Below are 15819 nucleotides of genomic sequence, written 5' to 3'. Positions count from 1 at the left end.
TATATCCAAAAGCTAAAGGGGGTTCATTTTGATTCAAACATCAAAACATTTGAATTGCAAATGATGATTCAGACAACATGCAAGGTAAAGTTGTGCTTTAAGTGTCTATTTTGACTGGTGCAAAATATTTTTTCCAGTTCAGTAAATAAAGATAATGGTCGGTTTCTGCAGTGGCTCAGACATTTCATCTCCTCTGACTGAACATGCTTTAAATACTTTGAACTTTCTGACCTGGCTTGGATATATGCTATAAAGAATGTTATGTAGGTCTGAGTTGTGATTATTTTTAAACGTAGCCCTCTAAAGATTTACAATGGGGAGATTGTCTGATACTAGAATTCGTTCTCTTTTCTGTTGCAAGAAGGAGCCTTAATGTGGCCACTTGGAGAAAATAACTTGGCTTGGTCTCAAAGAATGGGACATATATATAGAACAAAAGTTCCACTAGGTTCATCTTCATTGAACTGAAGAACCGATGACTGAGAGTTGATTTGCCTTATTGAAATACATTAATCTAATGATGTAAATTTTCTTCACAAACTCAAGCGGTTCAAAGGCTCTGGAAAAAGTTTAGCTATATTTAAAACAATTTTTCTAGGAGTTGGTTTGGCTTGGGAAATTACATGGAAGACCCTTGGATAAATTGTACTTGCAATGATGAATGACATTAGTTAAGTTCAGATTGGAATTCATGAATATCAATCAGCTTTTTGATTCATCCAACCCCTTTTTGGTTACAAGCAGGTAAAAAGAGCATCTGTGAATTAGTCAACTAGTCAGACAGAACTAAGAACTCCAGATTTTTAATGCATTAGCCTATTGGCAATAAAAAAGAAAAAAAAAGACAACTGTTGCTCTCCTCCTGAAGGGTTACAGTATTTAGTAATAATCAGGAAGGCCAGTCAGCCCATTCAGCTATTCCCTCTATAAAATTCTTATAATTCTCTGCACTGCCAATCCCCATCACAACATCCAACTGCTTCTTGAATTATGCCATGGATCATGCCCCTTACTTCGTTCCCCATCCCTTTCTCTTTCTGGTTGCTGAAGAATCTGTGGTATTTCCAAGGTTCAGGGCAGATTTTTGCTACTGAGCCGAGTAGCTTGAGTCGGGAAATTTCCCGGCTCTGCAGATCCACCTCAGTTTAAAGCGCCTGGTCACACACAGTTTTCACTCTCAGGGTGTGGGATGGAGTCGGGTTTGCTGAACTTGGAAGCAGATCCTAGGCAACCGGGGGCGGGTGAGTGCGAGGTGGACTGGTTAGAAGGCCCATCTCAGTTCTTTGAGACTTGTTGTAATAAAAGCAGTTAGGCCCTCTATTCCTCACCCCTCACATCAACGCACCACCCAACCACTCTTCACGATCCCTCATACTCTCCATGGCAACCCAATGCCAACTCATGCTCCCCAGCCACTCCCCATTGCCCCTCTTACTGTCCATGCTGACTCATGCCCCTTCCATGTCCATTCACCCAGTGTGCACTATGTAATAACTAATGAGGCAATATAATAACAATGGCATCTCTGGAGCTATTAAAGAAAAACACCCATTCAGAAATGTTTTTTGAAAAAGACCTGCTGTTTCTACAACTTAATAAAAGTACCCATCAGTTAGACAATTAAAGTATCAATAACAGAAGTTTCAAACACTTCATACTGCTTAATCTTGTCCAAATAGACATTGAGACATTGACAAAAGGGATCACAGAAAGAACAACTTACTATAACCACTTAGAGATATCAGTCAAGGAAAGTCAACAATTCACTTCACTTGTCAAAACAAATTCCCTGCTGAGCTATGCTTTTATTGGTCTGGGCTCTCAGCCAAGCATACTTAATGAGGACAGCTAGAAACCCAGATGGCTCTGTCCTCATACTTTTTCAATGTCTCACTGTTTATTTAGACAAGATTAAGAGGAGCATGGGTAAGACTTTTTGAGCTTATGGGGAGAATTTTAGGCCCAGCAAGTTGGGGGGCGGGTGGGGGGCGCTTGCCGAAGCGTAAAATGACGCAGGGTGACGTCGGGCGTGTGTCCCAATGTTACCGCGCATTATTTAAATTTTCAGTTCAGCCAGTTCCGTTCAGATCAGGCTTGTTAATTGGACCGCCCATGTAATATGGTGGCGCAGACCCGATCAAGGACACCAATCAGGTCCGCGCCCACCCCCGCACAACCACCCCAATGGGGGGAAAATTCTTTCATGTCTTTCAAAAGGGTCCCGAATGCAGAGAATGGTTCACAGCTCCTCTGAGCGGCCATGAGCCATGGATTACGGAGAAGCTGGCTTGACTCCCCGAAAATTGCATGGGGCGAGGAGATGCCTACCCCCACAATGGAGCAGGCCAGGTCGGGAGTGCAGGGTGCAGGCTCACTACCCACACCCTTATCACGAGCTGATGAAAACAGGGGGTGCCGGGAATGGAAGTGAGAATCACGGTTCTGTCCGCCATTTTTTAATGCCCCTGGAGTTGTTCCGACTCTGTGAATATCTGGCCCGCACTGTTTTTATTTTTGTTGTTGTACCTTGTTGATCTAGCTACCTGAGCTAATTGTTTCCCAGTCATTGCCTTCATTAAGTTTTAGCTGAAAGTAACAGGTTATTTTCTATAGAGTCAGAAAAGAAGAATCCTGCTGGTTGATTATGTGTAAAACAAAAGAAGGGAACAAGAGAAACTGTATACATGATTGCATGCATCAGGAATGATGTTTAGTAAGCTGTAATGTAAACAGTTAATGAGGATCAGTGATTTTTATTGAAGTGATGTAGAATCAACGATCTCTGTTTCAAGTTACATTCTGGAGGTCTGGCGAAGAAATAGTGCTTTAAAATATTGGAACTGTACAGTGAAATAAAATCTGTTTACTGTAGAATGAGTGCTTGAGTTTGGCAAGTTGCTTTCCAGTTCAGATCTGGCTTATGAAATAATGTCATGTTAAAATTTTGAAATAATGTCATGCCTAACCGGCAGCAACCTTTAGTTAATCCTGGTCGGCCGGGGAGAAAGCAGGAGCGGTGGGGTTGGAGTGGGTCGATCGTGAATCTCCCACTTGCTGGCTCCACATTATGTTAGAAAATAAGTTATCACCAACTGTTTGTTGGTGGCCACAGAGGCCATTGGAGAATCCTGATTCATTCATTGCTAGTGAGTTTTGAAAAGGGGTTCTTTAGCAGGTAGTAGACACATAAGACGCAACTTTAAGGGGCCTAACACCACCTATATGTGTGTCCAGGATGACTGCAAAAAGGACCCCGCCAGAACTTAGCAGTGGGACCAATGCATGTGAAGAATTGAGGCACATTGTCCCACTATTAAATTGGTATGCCTTGCACATGTTTTACACCTGAAAATGGTTGCAACACATAACAATGTGCGCCCCAGTATCTATATAATTTGTAATGGGATTGCCTACTGCCAAAGCATGTCTGCTGTTATAGAAACATCGATATTTTTGTGAATATAACATACAGAATTTTAAATGAGCTATTGAAAGCCACAATAAGGGCAAACATTATGTATTCAGTAGGATTATTAAAACAATTTTCTACTTTAAAAAAACATAAATCAGAAAAAATACAATTGATAACATGGCCTAATTAGAATTTCTTTGAAATGACGCTGGCACCATTGCACTTAAAAAAAAAGTCTGGCATCTGCTGGTGGCCTCTAGAGGGAGTTTCTTGCAAGTTTCCTGGGTCTGTTCATTTGCATTTCTATTGGTGCAATTGTTGGTGTAAATTCTGTTTAAAATGGATACAAGCAGCTGAACTACCTGGAGGTATCCATGTAACCTTTAAAAAGACAATTCAGCCTGACCTCTTTAGCACCAGACCGTAGGGCAAATAGGTCAGGGAGCAACAGCGTTTGGCTTCTTCAACTGACCTTACAACAATTTCATTGTGTATCTTATCAACATTTTTATTAATCTTGTAAAGAATTATGATCACTCAAGGACCATCATCACCGCCTTCTCAAGGGCAATTAGGGACGGGCAATAAAATGATTGCCTAGCCAGCGAATCCTACATTCCATGAAAGAAGTTAAAAAATTCTGGACGCAGAGGGCAGCCAGGCATGACACCAAGCCAGTGAGGAATGCACAGCATCCTTTAGTCAGGGCTCCAAACCCTTGTCAGGGGGCACCAAGAGCAGGAGAAACTGGGTGCCATCAAAACACTCAGAATATCACCCATGCCACCTGGAGCAAAACAGTGCCACCAAAAAGTTCCAAGTCTTCAACAGGGCAGGAAGGGTAACACCCTGCACATCTTTCGCTTTTTTTCTTTGCCTACCCTGAGCACCAGCACTCATCATCCTTTTAATGATGCACCTATGCAGCTAACCCTTCACTGTGCTCTCTGATCGAGGGCGGCTCATAAAATATTGTTACCGCGCTTTCTAAACATCAATTACTTACACGCACAACCCTGAAATCCCGTGCTCCACTTTAACAGCCTCATAGCCCCACATCTTTTACTTCACTTCTCCCAAAAACTCAACTGCTAGCCTTATGCTAACTTATTCTATAAACTTGCAGGACATATTCGCACATAATGCTTGTCGATGCAGGTCACTGGAAGGGGCATCTCCATAAAGGGTAGAAGGTGGAAGCAGAGTCTTTGAATATTCTTAAAACAGAGGTAGATAGATTCATGATTAACAAGGGGGTGAAAGGTTATTGGGGGTAGGCAGAAATGTGGGGTTAAGGTTACAATCAGACCATCCATGATCTTATTGAATAGTGGAGCAGGCTCGAGGGGCTGAATGGCCTACTTCTGCTCCTAATTCATATGTTCATGTGCAAAAAGGCCATGCAGATTATGAGGAGGCACTCAGCTGCTAATGTGGGTGATGATGAGGTCGGTGGCATTTTACTAGTACCTTCAATGTCGATTTAGCATCCCTGTGGAATGTTGAACAGACACAACCTTGCATCCCATTCTCTGTCCCTTTCCAGTCTTAGCTTCTATCCATCCTCCTTTCCTGCAGATTAACCACAGCAATAGGCAGTCACACCCGCTCCTGAAAAGACCTAGGGGAGAATTTTCCCCATGTTGGGCGTACCGGTCAGGAGCAGGTGTGGAGCCGATCGCCGCCCGCGATTGGCTCTGCGCCGCCATTTTACGTGGGCGGGGGGAAGAGAAGGTAGCGCTGAGGGGGGGAAGTGGCAGAGTCAGAGCCTGCGCTCCTTTGCACATGTGTGCGATAGAGCACAACAATCTCCCTGAGGCACGGAGCTGCTCAAGGAGATTAAGTACACACTGAGAATTTTTAATAAAGAAAGATAAAAATTATTTACACATGTGCCCTCATGTGACAGTGTCACATGAGCTAGGACATTTATGAATTGAGCAAAAAATTATTTACTTATTTAATAAAACCTTCATGAAACTTCATCCTGCCCGTGGATGAGGTTTCTTGAAAAACACAAAGGCCGCTTGCGCTCTTTGCCTGCCCGCCAACCTTAAGGTTGGACAGACAGCGTTGATAATTACTTTAATTGGTTTTCTAATGGCCTTAACAGGCCTTTGACAGTTTGGCGGGCGCGCAGCTGCCTCAGGTGCATGACCACAGAACAAAAGATCTGAATGACACGCGGCGATGTCGGGACGTACGCCCGATGTCACCGAGTGTCATTTTACGCGTCGGCTTGCCGGGCCTGCCCCCGCACGCTGAAGTAAAAATTCTGGCCCAAATGTAAATAAAGAATGGAGGATGGTGTCCTAAAATCTGCCCTATTTGACTCTGCGAATCAAGTGCTAGTATTTACGAGACAAAGTGGTTAAAAACATGCTTGAAAAATAATATCCTACCTACTTCATCTGAATTTAAAGAGGTTCAGTCTTTACCGATTCATGAAATTCTGACTTCCACTTTGAGCAGTTGATTCTGAAAGCTGTGGCGTGCTTTGCTGAACTGATCATAAGTTAGCGTGAAGGATGCAGCAGTCCAAATCCAGGAAACCTGGGGGTGCTTTGGCAATTTTTCCTCATGTTGACATACTCAACTGAGATCAGTATCAATTAGATGAGGTGGATCGTGGGAGAGCTAGAGAAACACCAGGAAACTCGAGAGCCACTGCTTAAAGGCAGAAGCCAGGTAGAAACCATTTTTGCTTGGCTTACCTTGCAGTAAAAGTTGCCATTGTTCCTGTATGCTGAGTACTCCAGATCCACTGTAGAATTCATTACCACCAGGACTGCTAAATATTCTCCTCCCTGTCATCTAATGACAATCTCACCATGGATCTCTGTACTTGGTAACCAGATTGAGGTGTTTAGGTTTAGTGGATTTTTCTAGATTGTACATTCTTAAGCCCTTCAAAACAGATACAACGGCCTGAATTCTTGCTCCTGGGTCGGGAGTGCAGAGTTGGGTCAATTCCTGGCTCCACAAACCCAACCCAGGAGAAAGTGCCCCGGAAGGTTGGATTTTTGGGCCGGGGTTTTGGGGTGGAAGAAAATGTGAGTCATGGCAGGCAGCCCTGGCATCAATGTGGAGGATGCTGGGTGTGAAGGCAGGCTGGGTTGAAGGCCTGCCTCAGCGCACTGACACTGTGAAGTTTTTTTTTTAAATCATGAAACAGCCCTCCGGCCCTCACCCCTCACACGCCCACACATTCCCATGCCCCATCCATGCTAACCCATGCAACCTCATACCATTCACACACCATCCATGGCCCTTCATACCCTCCATGCCAATCCACCCCTTTCTAAGCATCCCCATGGCCATTTATAGCCCCATGCTAACTTGGTGCCAACTCATGTCAACCCATGCCCCCAACCACCCTTACACTTACCATGGCACCTCACACAGAGATAAAATAAAGTTGTGTCCATTGAAGAGCTCACTATTTCAAAAATAAAAACCCATTCACTATATTTAACTTCCACTTATAAAAGTGATCTTCACTAATTTTCAAGCAAGGGCCTCTTAGCAAAAAACCTGCAATGTGACAGCCACATTGACTACTTTGTTAAATTATCATTGCTTACTACTCCTTCATGATGTAATGTTACAGAGCAACGCATGTAATTAAAACAAAATCACCTATTATACTTAAGAATAAATATACATGTATTTATTTAAAATTGTGGAGCATTCCTGAAAATCACGACTCTAAGTAAAACAACTTTAAGTGAGTCATTGGTTCCCATAGGAATCAATGTTAAAACTGTAGTTAGGCTCTTTAAGAACTTCCTTATCAGAAAAAAAAACAAATATTAAAACATACCATCTAAGTTGCAATATTCTACAGTGCTATATTCCTACATTGGTAAATTAAATAACTTTTAAATTTTTAAACTTATTTTATTTTGAAAGAAAAATGTAACTTTCTACTTAAGTTACCACCTGCCTGCCACCAATCCTGTTTCCTGATCCCTCTGCTCTCTGATCCTCCTGGTTGCTGCAGATCCTCCTCCTCCCCAACCCTCAGCATTGTAGTCTTTCCCCCTCCCTGACCTTCGAGTTGTGGCCTCTTCCCCCTCTCTGGCCCACCCTTTCACAGAACCTCCCGTTCCCTGACTCACTCTCCTGGTCTTGCGTTCCCGTTCAAGATTCCACCACAACTTGGAGGTCGGAGAGTGGGGTAAGCTGGTACTCGGTGGTCAAGGAGGGGCAAGAGGTGCTCCAAAGTGGCACTAGGCCAGTCACATGGGAAACAACATTAAAACAAATCTCGATGCTCAAAGAGGTTACAGGAAAGGGAATGTCGGGGAATCGCACTTAGTGAGGATGAGAGCCACCACTGGCTCACAGGCCTTGCAACAAGAACAAGGCCTTATAAAAACAAACATTGGAATTCATAGTCCCACTTAAAAGGGTCTATCAGCACTTGGAGTTGTCAAACTGTAAACTGAGAGGCACCCCACTGTGACAATACAAGGTTGTGAAATCAGTCATGCAGCACTAACCCAGTAATGATAATCCTCCAGCTTATGTCAACAGACAGATCAAGCACTGATTTTTTTAAACATGGCAAACAGTTTTGTTTTCAAATATTTAAAGGACAGTTTGACAATTCCTATTGACAGTTACTTTTTATAGCTCCAATGAGCTTGACAGTTCCAATAAGTTTGACAGTTCCAACGGGTTTATGCACGTTTTACACACATTCATGTCTACATTTAACAATCCCAAAGAGTACCTGACCTCACCCAAAGGTGTCCTGGGACCACATCCAAAAGGGTAACTTAACTCTCCAAAAGGGTACACCCACCTATCCAAACAACTTTGCAATGCTTAGATCTGCTCCTACCAGGTCTAATCTGTATACATCATGTTTCCCACACCTAACTGACGAAAATCCAACATGACTGGAGGCAGTTTCTATATGCCTCTGTGAACCATGGATGTGCAACTTAGAATCCACCCCAGCGAAAATGGTAGGTGCCATGTTCTGGGGGTGGTGAGACTACCAGATCCGGGTCGTCGCAGGCCCTCTGTTGATAAGAAAATTCAGGCCTAAGTGAACAATAAACAAAAATGTTCAAATTGAAAAATTGATTAAATTTGCAAACCAGTTTAGATGATATGGCTTTCCAAAATTTCAAACATTGTTCATGTCATACAAATAATTTTCAGAATTTTTAATTCAATTATGGGATGTGGGCATCACTGGCTAGGCCAACATTTATTGCCCTAATTGCCCTTAAGAAGGTGGTGGTGAGCTGCCTTCTTGAACCTCTATAGTCCATGTGGTGTAGGTACACCGACAGTTAGGGAGGGAGTGCCAGGATTTTGACCCAGTGACACTGAAGGAACGGCGATATATTTCCAAGTCAGGATGGTGAGTGGCTTGGAGGGGAACTTCCAGGTGGTGATGTTCCCAAAGAATCTAATGCACCTGTCCTTCTAGATGATAGTGGTCATGGATTTGGAAGGTGCTACCTAAGGAGACTTGGTGAATTACTACAGTGCATCTTGTAGATGATACACACTGCTGCTACTGTGTGTCAGTGGTGGAGGGAGTGAATGTTTGTGGAAGGGGTGCCAATAAAGTGGGCTGCTTTGTCCTGGACAGTGTCAAGCTTCTTGAGTATTGTTGCAGCTGTACTCATCCAGGCAAGTTGGGAGTATTCCATCACTCTCCTGACTTGTGCCTTGTAGATGGTGGACAGGCTTTGGGGAGTCAGGAGGTGAGTTACTCACTGCAGGATTACTAGCCTCTAACCTGCTCTTGTAGCCATAGTATTTATATGACTAGTCCAGCTCAATTTCTGTTCAATGGTAACCCCCAGGATGTCGATAGTGGGGGATTCAGTGATGGCAATGCCATTGAATGTCAAGGGGTGATAGTTAGATTCTTTTTTGTTGGAGATGGTCATTGCCTGATACTTGTGTGGTGCGAATGTTACTTGCCACTTGTCAGCCCAAGCTTGGTTATTGTCCAGGCCTTGCTGCATTTGGACATGGGCTGCTTCAGTATTGGAGGAGTCGTGAATGGTGCTGAATATTGTGCAATCCTCAGCGAACATCCCTATTTCCAACCTTATGATGGAAAGGAGGTCACTGATGGACCAGCTGTTGTAGCTGGCTGGGCCTAGGACACTACCCTGAGGAACTCCTGCAGTGATGTCCTGGAGCTGAGATGATTGACCTCCAACAACCACAACCATCTTCCTTTGTGTTAGGACTCCAACCAGCAGAGAGATTTCCCCCTAATTCCCATTGATCCCAGTTTTGCTAGGGCTCCCCAATGCCGCACTCGGTCAAATGCTGCCTTGATATATAGTAATAGTAGCTTTTGATTTATTATACACTGTAAATAATGTTCATGTGTTCTTTAAACCTGTTAAGAAAAGGATTTTGGAGCAATCTTACAGACTGTGGTTGTTGTGGCTTCAGTGATCAGAGATTTAATACACATTGGGGAGCGGTGAATCTAAACTTTGCTACGTTGTATGCAATAATTACTTTTATAATTTCCCACTGGATTGCAATTGACAAGCTACGTTTTTCTCTATCTACTTTTCAAGCCTTCAAACTGCTGTGTGAATTCTGTATGTGGAATAATAGAAACATAGGAAATGAACTGTGAGGACTGTTTTACTTTTTAAGTTTTTGTGTATTATATCTGCTTGATATTTTATAACCACCGCTCCAGGAGAATGAACTTTGATATGGCAAAGGAGCTGCTTTTTACTGAAAGTCTGTGTTGCAGTAAAGTTGAGACAATGTAGCTGCCTGTTCTGTTCTCGTTATTTGTGGATTAAATTAGGGTTACCAGTAATAATTCTAAAAATAGCATAATTAAATGTATTGTTTTCACAGGAGTGGGTGGAAGTGACCTAATGGGTTTGTAGATCCATTATACTACACTTTTTGGGAGTAATTTTACAATTTTGAATTCCTGAGGCTTATCCACCATATTGGGAATTTGGGTGCTCTCTACGCACACCATATTTACCCTCCAAAATATAAAGACCACCCATCTGCCTATTCGTTTTAATAATAGGGCATGGGGGAGGGGAGGGTGCGCATAACCAAATACCTGTTATCAGTTGGTAGCTGTTGATAATCTGTGCCAGGAGCTCACACTCATAACCTTGGCCTGAATCTTTCTCTTGTCGGGTGCGCACGATCAGCGGGCCCGGGAGCGGACAGGATTGGGGGCCCCTGACTGCAATTTCACGCTGGCTGGCCAATTAACGGCCAGCCAATGTGAAACGTGCACTGAGAAAGGCTCAGCACTACCGGTGGGGGCGGGAAGAGGGTGGGTGCCGACATCACCGCGCCTGCTGGTGAGCGCTTCCAATGAGCTCTCTGAAGGCAGACGGCTGCCTCAGGGAGCTGCAGACCTCCACAGAATAGACAAAACAATAAAAATACTGCAAAATATGTCCATGCAGCACAATCAAGCACCTGAAAGCATATCTCATTAAAAACCAGTCCCCAGACATCTTTTTTTATTTTATTTCCCCACGGAGATTTCATCCCACCCTGGATCGAGGCTTGAGCAAAAATGTAAAGGCCGCCTGGCCGATTGGTCCGCCCGCCAACCGTAAAAGTGGACGGGACAGGCTTTCAATTGCCTCCTTAATGGGCTTAACTGCCTGCTTAATTGTTGGCGGGCGTGCTTCCAAGTGCCGCACGCGCCCACCAAGTGAGATATTGCGCGAATGCGTGGTGTCATCGGGACGCTCGTCCGACATCATCTCGTGCTATTTCACGGCCAGATGGGTCGGGCGCGCGCCCACCTGTGGCCCATAAGATTCAGTGCAAAGTACTTGCGGCTTCACGTTTATTCTAAAAATGCAAAATTTAACTTGAAAGTGAGATGAGTGGCATCTACAACTGCATTTATACTGCTGCTACTGTTCTTGGTTCAGTATCTGCAATATGGCTTCTACCCAAGTAGCACCTAGTTCAGATCGGCTGGCTGAAAACCCAATTACCCTGCTCAGGAAAGAAGTTCCTTCCCCAAATAGTTAAAACTTAAAAGGGAGATACTTTGATTGCCTTGGCACAGGCAATATTGGAAACATGGGGGCAGGTTGGAGTGTATGCCTCGAAAGGAAACTTGCCTGGCTTTCCTTTGTTTAGGGATGGAAAATCAGACAAGTATCTTTACACTCTGACCTGCATTATTTTCAATATCTCTTGCATCACAGCAATTGCTTTATTATGGATGCAGAGCCAGCAACATCTCCCCTTAAATGTTTCTGGAGTGTGGGTGGAGGGTGTCACACAGCACTTCACATCCACGTTAGTATCTTTTTTGAAGTGCCCCCTGTTTTTGTGGAAACAGCTGAACTGTGCAGACAAGGTTGGCGGGCAGGCCAGGAGCCCCGGCGGGAACTAGAAAAAACATGAAACCTCATCCACCGGCGGGATGAGGTTTCATGTCGGTTTTAAAAAAGTTTATTAAAGTTTTTGTGCAAATTATTAACATATCCCATCTCGTGTGACATGTTAATGATTTTTAAATTTTTTTATTTTTAAAGTTTGAAAACCTTTCAGTGATCTCCCTGAGGCAGCACTTAGCCTCAGGGAGACGTGCGCTCTTTCATGTGCATGCGCGAAAGAGTGCAGTCTCGCATTTGGTGAATCCCCCCCCCCACCCGCACAGGAAGCGCACAGCGCTTCCCAGTAGACATCATGCTGAGTTGGCCTTAATTGGCTCCCCATTTAAAATGGCGGCGGGGCCCACTTCTCCGGCGGGATCGGCTCCCCGCCCGCCGGAGATTGGGTCGGGCCCGCCTGCCCAATGGGCAAAAAATTCAGCCCATAGAGTCATGGAGGTCTACACCGCAGAAAAAGGCCCTTTGGCCCATCGAGTCTGCGCCAGTAAAACAATTACCTAAATATTCTAATCCCATTATCCAGCACTAGGCCCATAGCCTTGTATGCCATGGCATCACAAGTGCACATCCAAATACTTCTTAAATGTTATGAGGGTTTCTGCCTCTACCACCCTTTCAGGCAGTGAGTTCCAGATTCCCACTACCCTGTGGGTGAAAAAATTCTTTCTCACATCCCCTCTAAACCTCCTGCCCCTTACCTTAAATCTATGCCCCCTGGTTATTGATCCCTCCACCAAGGGGATAAGTTCCTTCCTGACTACCCTATTTATGCCCCTCATAATTTTATACACCTCAATCATGTCCCCCCTCAATCTCCTCTGCTCCAGGGAAAATAACCCCAGTCTACCCAATCTCTCCTCATTACTAAAACTCTCCAGCCCAGGCAACATCCTGGTAAATTTCCTCTGCACTCTCTCCAGTGCAATCACACCCTTCCTATAATGTGGATTCCAGAACTGCACACAATACTCTAGCTGTGGCCTAACCAGCATTTTATACAGTTCCAGCATAACCTCCCACTCTTATATTCTATGCCACAGCTAATAAAGGCAAGTATCCCATATGCCTTCTTAACCACCTTATCTACCTGTCCCGCTACTGAACGTCATGTACGCCAAGGTCGCTCTGATCCTAAGCAATTCCCAGGGTCCTACCATTCATGGTGTATTCCCCTGCCTTGTTTGCCCGCCCAAGTGCATCACCTCACACTTATCAGGATTAAATTCCATTTGCCACTGATCAACCCATCTGACCAGCCCATCTATATCCTCCTGTAATCTAAGGCTATCCTCCTCACTATTTACCACCCCACCAATTTTCGTGTCATCCACAAACTTACTGATTAACCCTCCTACATTCAAGTCTAACTCGTTTACATATACCACAAACAGCAAGGGACCCAACACCGATCCCTGTGGAACCCCACTGGACACAGGCATCCAGTCACAAAAACACCCCTCGACCATCATCCTCTGCTTCCTGCCACTCAGCCAATTCTGGTTCCAATTTGCCAAATTGCCTTGGATCCCATGGGCTCTTACCTTCATTATCAGTCTCCCATGCGGGACCTTATCAAAAGCCTTGCTGAAGTCCAAGTAGACTACATCGAATGCATTGCCCTCATCTACACACCTGGTCACCTCTTCAAAAAATTCAATCAAATTGGTCAGACATGTCCTCCCCTTTACTGTCCTTGATTAATCCCTGCCTCTCCAAGTGTAGATTAATTCTGTCCCTCAGAATTGCTTCCAGTAGCTTCCCCACCACTGAAGTTAGACTGACTGGCCTGTAATTCCCTGGTTTAGCCCTTCCCCCCTTCTTGAATAACAGTACCACATTGGCTGTCCTCCAGTCCTCTGGCACTTCTCCTGTTGCCAGAAAGGTATTGAAGATTATTGCCAGTGTCCCTGCTATCTCCTCCCTTGCCTCATTCAACAGCCTGGGATACATTTCATCCAGGCCTGGAGATTTATCTACTTTTAAGTCTGCCAGACCACTTAGAACCTCCTCTCTTACTATGCTAATTTCTTTAACTGTATCACAGTCCTTCTGCCTGATTTCCATACCCACATTGTCCCCCTCACTTGTGAACACCGACACAAAGTGTTCATTTGCAACCAGCTATGTCTTCCAGCTCCACACACAAATTACCACTATGGTCCTTAATGGGCCCTACTCTTTCCCGATTTATCCTCTTACTCTTAGTGTACTTGTAAAATAACTTTGGATTTTCCTTTATTTTACCTGCCAATGTTTTTTCATGTCCCCTTTTTGCTCTCTTAATTTCCTTTTTAAGTTCCCTCCTACACATTCCATACTCCTCCAGGGCTTCTGCTATTTTGAGCCCTCGGTATCTGCCATAAGCCTCCCTTTTTCTCTTTATCCAATCCTATATATCCCTCAACATCCAGGGTTCTCTGGATTTGTTGGTCCCACCCTTTATCTTTACTGGAATATGTTGGCCCTGTACTCTCCCTATTTCCTTCTTGAATGAGTCCCACTGCTCTGATGCAGATTTAGCTAAAAGTAGCTGCTCCCTGTCCACTGTGGCCAAATCATATCTGATCTTATTAAAATTGGCCTTCCCCCAATTTAGAACTCTGAATTTCTGGCCCATCCTTGTCCTTTTCCATAACAACCTTGAATCTACCAGAGTTATGATCACTATCTGCAAAATGCTCCCCCACTGATACCTCTACCACTTGCCCGGCTTCATTCCCTAAAATTAAGTCCAGGACCGCCCTCTCCCTTGTAGGATCTTCTACGTACTGGCTTAAAAAGCTCTCTTGGATGCATTTTAAGAATTAAGAATTAAGAATTTAAGAGGGAGAATTCCGTTCCCTCTAAATCTATCACACCATGATTAACCCAGTTAATGTTGGGGAAGTTGAAATCCCCCACTATTACTACCCTATTACTTTTGCACTTCTCTGAAATTTGCATACAAATCTGCTCTTCTATTTCTCTCTGACTTTCTGGGGGCCTATAGTACACTTTCAGCAATGTGATTGCTCCTTTTTTGTTTGTAAGTTCTTCACATATGGCTTCATTTGAGAAGCCTTCTAAGATGTCATCCCTCCTTACTGCTGTAATTGATTCCTTGGTCAATATTGCAATACCCTCTCCTCTTTTACCTCCTTCCCTGTCTCGCCTGAAGACCCTATATCCTGGAATATTGAGCTGCCAATCCTGCCCCTATCTCAACCATGTCTCTGTGACAGCAGTGACATCATACTTCCTTCTGTTAATTTGTGCCCTCAACTCATCTGCCTTATTTATCGGACTCCTTACATTAAAATAAATACCATCCAACCTTACCAAACTCCCTTGTGCCTTAACTGGCCTATAATTTTAATGCCTTCCAGGCTCACTTGCTCTCTCTTCTAATTTTGGCTATGCATCTCCCCCTGCTGAACCTCCTCTCACGATCCCATCCCCCTGCCAAGTTAGTTTAAACCGTCCCCAACAGCACTAGCAAAGCTCCCCGCAAGGATGTTAGTCCCATTCCAGTTCAGGTGCAACCCGTCTGCCTTGTACAGGACTCACTGCCCCCAGAAATGGTCCCAATGTCCCAGAAATCTAAAGCCCTCCCTCCTGCACCATCTCTCCAGCCAGGCATTCATCTGGACTAACCTCCTATTTCTATACTCACTAGCGTGTGGAACCGGAAGTAATCCAGAGATTACTACCTTTGAGGTCCTGTTTTTTAATCTGTTTCCGAGCTCCCTAAATTCTGCTTGCAGGACTTCATCCCTCTTTCTATATATGTCGTTGGTACCAATATGTACCCTGATCTCTGTCTGGTTTCCCTCCCCCTTTAGAATGCCCTGCAGCTGTTCAGTGACATCCTTGACCCTGGCGCCACGGAGGCAACATACCATCCTTGAGTCACGTCTACAGCCGCAGAAACGCCTGTCTGTTCCCCTTATTATCGAGTCTCCTACCACTATTGCTCTTCCCTTCTTTTTCCTCCCCCCCACCCCCCCCCACCCTAATGCAGCTGAGGTACTC

General features: G+C 44.4%; 1 protein-coding gene across 1 annotated transcript in view; it reads left to right on the top strand.

Moving 5' to 3' along the window:
- Nucleotides 1-15819, top strand: part of LOC144682360 (collagen alpha-1(XXV) chain-like) — a 206903-nt gene that overhangs the window by 30698 nt on the left and 160386 nt on the right. The window lies entirely within an intron of this gene.

Source organism: Cetorhinus maximus, chromosome 1 (assembly GCF_964194155.1).
Source record: "Cetorhinus maximus chromosome 1, sCetMax3.hap1.1, whole genome shotgun sequence".
In the NCBI taxonomy this organism is placed as follows: Eukaryota; Metazoa; Chordata; class Chondrichthyes; order Lamniformes; family Cetorhinidae; genus Cetorhinus; species Cetorhinus maximus.
This window is presented reverse-complemented; position numbering and strand designations above follow the sequence as displayed.